Below are 7,081 nucleotides of genomic sequence, written 5' to 3'. Positions count from 1 at the left end.
TTGAGGGTCACATCGATTTTCCAGTTATTGTGAAAGGAATAGCAGTAAACATATATGGTTGTTTTAAGACAACATGTCACTTTATTGTTCAGACTAGCTTTGAACATATGATATAATCCTCCTTCAGCCTACCTAAGGCAAGGGTTATAGGCATAAGACATGGTACTCAGCTACCTAAATCTCAATGAGAGAAACAATGGTAAATTTATATGTTAAACAGTATTAGTTTGCAAACTATAAGTTCAATGTGAAAGATATTTAATTACCTTCAACATAAAGTAATTATTACTGTGGTATACATTATAGAAATGCAGTTACCACTTCTTTTTAAAACAATAGATTTTTTTATTTATATAGTTATTAATTTAATGCGAGTACTCTGTAGCTTTCTTCAGACACAGCCAAAGAGAGCATCAGATCTCATTACAGATGGCTATGATTCAAATTGTGGTTGCTGGAAATTGAACTCAGGACCTCTGGACGAGCAGCAATCAGGGCTCTTATTAGCTGAGCCAACTCTCCAGCAGCAGCCAGCTACCACTTCTCATTTCATACAGTACTTATTTCATGATAAAGTGTCCAGAATGTAGGATATAATCAGAAATTTCAATCATTATGAGAATCAAATAACAAAACAGTGCAACTCAATGATTACTTAATATACTTGTGAAAACTGGAGATTAAAATGTATGTTTTGTTATATTCCCACAGCAGTTGGAAACAATGGACAATTATAATGTTAATGTTCTAATATTTATTTTTTAACTGTGCTATTTTCTACTCAAATGTATTTATAGCTTCAAATAACTAGTAAAATTAATGAGCTATACATTTGGAATATCTTTTTGGGTTCTTGCAATGTGTACATATTAAAAATTAAATTACCTCTTAGTTTTGTAAATATGTAATGTATTATGTCATTCTGAAGTATAGCAGCTACTTACTTACGTCTAATAATAAAAAGTTATGGCATCATATATTCAATAAGATATGCAAGTATGAATATATTAGCTATACAATTTAAATACAAAATACAGTATATATGAAATCACTCATTGAATTGTTCTGTCCTATTTATATGATCATATTAGCAGCATGAATACTTTAAAAATATAGTATACACATATTGTATTACTGTATGATATATTATACGGCACCTTTAAAAGAATTTATTAATATTGCCATATCTGTGCAAAATGATGACAAATATTTGTAAAATGCATATTTAGAGGCTTTCTTCTATGCTGTAAATTGTGTAGCTGAGAACGTCATAAAAGAGGACCCTAACCCTAACCCTAACTCCAACCCTAACCCCAACCTTAACCCTAACCCTAACCCCTAACCCTAACCCTAACCCTAACCCTAACCCTAACCCTAACCCCTAACCCTAACCCTAACCCTAACCCCAACCCCAACCCCAATCCTAACCCTAACCCCTAACCCCAACCCCAACCCCAACCCCAACCCTAACCCTAACCCCTAACTCTAACCCTAACCCTAACCCTAACCCTAACCCACTAAGTTAATATATTATATAAAATTTCATTAAGGCACAGAAAAGGTTTCAGATGAATCTTAGAAGCTGGACAAATGACTGAATGGGTAAAAGCAATTGTTGAAAATCCTGAATTTCATATGGGGAGGGGGGATCCGGGAAAGGGGAAATCATTTGGAATGTAAACAAAGAATATAGAAAATAAAAATATTAAAAAAAAGAAAATCCTGAATTTAATTTTTCGCACTTATATAGTGACTTACAATTCTAATTCAAGAGGCTCAAAGACTCTCTTACAGATTCCTTAGGCAACAGGCATGAAGAGGGACCACAAACATACATACAAGCAAAATATGCATAACACGTTAGTAAATATATCTTAAAAGATTTTGTCTAGATCAATCTGAATTTGTATTAAACATATTTAATTGGAAATTTCCAATGAAATGAACAATGAATGTATATTAGAAAAGACATGAATTATGAATGTATGTTGGAACATTACCTAGCAAAATGCCTTGAAAAAAATTATTGGGCATCTTCTAAAAAATTTTTTCATTTATGTGAGCTATGATTTAACATTTGAATTTCTAGAAATATCGACAGAAAACTTATGTCTGTTCATTCAGGTGTATGTAAAATGCTGTCCAAACAACATTAATCATAATTTAAAAAGATTTATAAATATTTAATATATATCTGGGACACAGAGTATGAAGAATGAGGTATATTACTGAACTAGAGTGATGTTTATATGCAACAACTGAACCACAACAACATTCAGCGAGTAGGTGTGACTTTTTGGAGTAGGTGTGGCTTTGTTGGAGTAGGTGTGTCACTAAGTATGTGGACTTTAAGATCCTCATGTTACCTCCCTGGAAGCCAGTTTTCTCCTAGCACCTTAAGTTGAAGATATAGAACACTCAGCACTTCCTGCACCATGTCTACCGAGATGCTGCCATGCTCGCTTTTTAATAAGAGTGGACAGAACCTCTGAGCCTGCAAGCCAGCCCCAATTAAATGCTGTCCTTATAAAAGCTGCCTTGGTCATGGTATCTGTTCACAACAGTAAAACTCTAACAAATACATTATGTATGTGGGTTTATTTCTGGGTCTTCAATTTGAATCTGCCAGAGAGATGGCTCAGCCATTAAAGGTTGGTTCACAACCAAAAGTCAATTGGTTTTGACATGACATTACTATGCAAAATGAATTGAATCCATTCCAATTAGGATAACAAAGACAACACTAATGATGCCTATCTCACAGAGACCATTTATTTGTATTTAAAATGTATATATGAAAATAGACAAGAAACACTTATGAATGTGACCCATGTTATATAGTTGACATACAGCAAATGTTTTAATCTACTTTTTTAATATCTATACCTTCCTGATCGATGATGGAAGTATGAGGTATGTATGATAGTTCTAATAGACTTTGGTTGTTTTATATTTATAAATAATTTCAAATCCTTCAAATATAAAGGTGAAATTTTTTAATTTCTCTTTTAAGTAATGCATTATTTAAGATTTTTGTACAATGTGTTTTGGATAATATTTACTCCCTTCCCCAACTCAGCTCAGATTCCCTTCCATATTAGACACTTAACTTCATGTTCTCACATTCTTTTTCTGTTTTTAAGTCCATAATATATGAAATAGGAAATAGAAGTAAAATTTAAAAAAATTTAAGTCCCAAATTTGTATTTTTCCATTCTCATATTCCTGTTTATTAGACTTATTGCATATATATATATATATATATATATATAACTTTGAAAAAAGACAATTCCAAAAGATTTGGAAGCACTTTCTATTTAGTTTTGTGTGGCCAGTATTAATCCACCTCGTTGAACAAGGCCACACTAATAATGTCACTCTCTAAGAAAAACCATATTCAAACCATTCACACCTAAGGGCATTTAATTTTTGTCAAAGAACTCAAAGCCATGTAATGAAAAAGGGAGAGCATCTTCAAAGAAGTGTGTTTGTCTGGCTGGATGTCTACATGCTGAAGAATGCAAATAGAACGCTATTACCCTGCACAAAGGTCAAGTCCAAGTGGATCAAATAAATTAACATGACACCAGATAATACCAAATCTAATAGAAAAGAAAGTAGAGAATTGCCTTGAACTCACAGGTACAAGAGACAACTTCATGAACAGAACACCAATGGCTCAGGCTCTAAGATCAACAATTAATAAATGGGACCTCATGAAATTGAAAGATTCTGCAAGTCAAAAATCACTGTCAATAGGACAACATGATAGCATACAGATTGGGGGAAAATCTTCATAAACACTGCATCTGACAGAGCACTAATGTTCAAAATGTCAAGAAGTTAGACACCAATAAACCAAATAATCTAATTTTAAAATAGGATAAAAATGGAGAAGAGACTGAGGGAAAGGAGGTCCAGTGACCATCCCAACCTGGGATCCATCTCAAGGGGAGTCTCCAAGGCCTGACACTATTACTGATGCAATGGTGAACTTACTGACAGGAGCCTAACATGACTGCCTTCTGAGGGGCCCAAGAAGCAGTTGTCCCAGACAGAAGCAGATATTTACACCCAAACAATGGACAGAAGCCTGGGTCCCCTGAGGCTGAATGAGGGAAAGGCTTGAAAAAGCTAAGGAGGAGGGTGACCACATAGGAAGACCAGCAGTCTCAACTAACCGGGACTCCTGAGATCTCTCAGATACTGAGCCTCCAACCAGGCAGCAAACACCATCTGATATGTGGTCAGCATACCCTGACACATATACAGCAGAGGACTGCCTGGTCTGGCTTCTGTGAGAGAAGAAGCACGGGGGGTGGTAGGTATGGGATGAGGAACAGAGTGAGGACCAAGAAGGGGATAATACTTGACTGTAAAAAAGGATAATAATAATAATAATAATAATAATAATCAGAGATAGAGAATTTTTATCAGAGAAATCTCAAATGGTAAGAATCACTTAAAGAAATGTTCAAAGTCCTTGATCATCAGGGAAATGCAAAGCAAAATGACGCTGAGATTCTACCTTACATCAGTCAGAACGGCTAAGCTCAAAATCTTAAGGGACAACACATGTTGGAAAGGATGTAGAGCCAGTGGAACACTCCTCCTTTGCGGGGGGAGTTCATACTTATACAAACACTCTGGATAGCAACTTGGCAGTTTTTCGGAAAATTGAGAATAGTTCTATCTGAAGACACAGGTATAACATGCCTGAACCTATACCCAAAAAGTGTTCTACCGTACCATGAAAACGATTGCTCAACCATGTTCATAGCAGCTTTTATTTGTAGTAGCCAGAAATTAGAAACAACCTACATTTCCCTCAATTGAAGAATGGATAAAGAAAATGTAGCTCCTTAGCACATAGAGTGTTGTAACCCAGTTGCAAAATGATATGCATGGTACATACTCATTTGTAAGTGGATATTATTCATAAAGTACAGGATAACCATGCTACAATCCACAGACATAATGAAGCAGCACAATAAGGACATCCAAGGGAGGATGATTGGCGCTTCCTCGGGAGGAGAAATAAAATAAATATCAGAGATAGATGGAGGGAGGGAACAGATTGGGAGACAGGATAGGGAGCGCAGCTGACCAGGGGTAAGCATATGTAGGGAGAGAAGGGAAAAGAGAATGGGAATCAGTGGTGAGGTAAGGGGCAATTGCCAGGATGTGGCAGACCTGTGATGGGGGGAGGCCAGTGGGAGTATATGAGGGCTCAAGCTGACGCCTACAAAGTCAGGATCTTGATCCCGATGTGCTCACTTCCTGTAGCCAGGAAGGATCCCTAAGGAAGGGAAAATAATAGCAACCCACAAGAAAATATTCAACCCCTAATGTATCCTGTCTACAAGATGTACAGGGACAAAGACAGAGCAAAGGCAGAGGGAATGGCCAACCAACGACTGTCTCAAATTGAGACCTACCCCCTGAGCAAGAACCAACCCTTGCCACTACTAACAATACCCTGTTATGCTTGCAGATAGGAGTCTAGCAAAACTATTCTGTTGAGTGGCTCTACACAGCAGCTAAAGGAAAGCATTGCAGAGCAACCTTGGGGGTTCCCAGAGGCTGAACCACCCACCCACTAAAGTGTAAGAATAGGCTGGACCTAGCTCCCCTGCACATATATAACACATGTACAGCTTGATCTTCATGCGGGTTCCCTGTCTATTGAAGTGACTGCTATACCAGAATCTGTGGCCTGCCATCTGGGGATCCCATTCTCCTAACTGGATTGCCTGGTCTGATCACAAGGCATAAAGATCAGCCTAGTACTTTAGTCATTTGATGTGCCTAGATGTGTGATACCACTGGAGGCATTATGGGACAGTTGTGTGTGGGGCAGTGAGAACGGTGGAATGATGGGAGGGGATGTATGAGGGGGTAGTGGGAGGAGAGGAAAGTTGATATTGGGATGTATAGTGAATGAATAAATACATTAAAAAATCAATTGATTTACTGTATATCAACAAAAATCTTTGTGAGAAAAGAAGTGAATTCATAATTTTTTTTTTATCTTGTATTGTTTTGTTTTCATTTTATTTTGGTCTGGAAAATTTTCAGGCAATCATACATCATATTGTTTGTAAGAATGAGATTTTAAATAACACAATCGGAAAAATCGAGAATATCAAGAAAATGTTAAAATAATTTTTTTAGGATTACCATGTCATCTCTAGTGCTGCTTCAAGATGGAGAGATTACATCCCATCTTTACTTAATATGAAAGCCACGCAGAAGTTGTTATGAGTAAAAGCTCTTTGCTTTAAGGAAGAGAGAAGGTGAAGAATCACATACAACTTTCAGGTCCCAGCCACAGAAGCTTCAAAACAGGAAGGGCATATCAGGACATCCATCTAACGAAATCGTTACCACAGAGGTGTGTCAGAAAGCATGATATAAATATGGGTGCTATTTTAATTTTTATAGGCTATTTATCTTGAAAATATTATTAATTTAATCTTCTGTAAATGAGTAGAGTTCAGTTCCTAGAAACTGTTGAAGACCCAATGCATTCTAGAGCAGGATTTTTCCTTCCTAAAATGCCCTTCTCTTTGTCTTAGTGTCTTTGCCCTTTGGTCTAGGGCATCACTCTGCAGGGAAATGAGCTCATGAAAGAGTTGACATCCTGTTGTGCTAATATACATATGTCTTTTCCTAGTGCAGAAGACACCAGAATAAATTAGAATCAGGTAAGGAGCCTTGTTAATTAGAAGCAGATTAAGCATCCCCCCGAGTTTTCCTGTCAAACCTGTTTTCCTGGAAAGGTTTTTAGACTCCTTTTCCTCCTAAATATTAGAATGAATCATTGTCATCCTGTTTTTTTCTCCTTTTCTTTTGCATAACTAATTTTTTTTGACCAAAGTCATGACAGCAGGAAGCTGGAGAATCACAAGCTGATCCTGAACACATTCCATGGTGGACAACATAGAGAAAATCACTGTGCTTTCAGTGTGGTGCCTCATCAGAGGATTTAACTGTGTTCTTTTTGGGTAAGTAGCCAGTTTATAACAATATAGAGAAAGGGTGTGGCTTCTTTACAAAAGCAAAAGGTTTTTTGTTTTGA

This window comes from Apodemus sylvaticus, chromosome 11, assembly GCF_947179515.1.
Source record: "Apodemus sylvaticus chromosome 11, mApoSyl1.1, whole genome shotgun sequence".
NCBI lineage: Eukaryota > Metazoa > Chordata > Mammalia > Rodentia > Muridae > Apodemus > Apodemus sylvaticus.
This window is presented reverse-complemented; position numbering follows the sequence as displayed.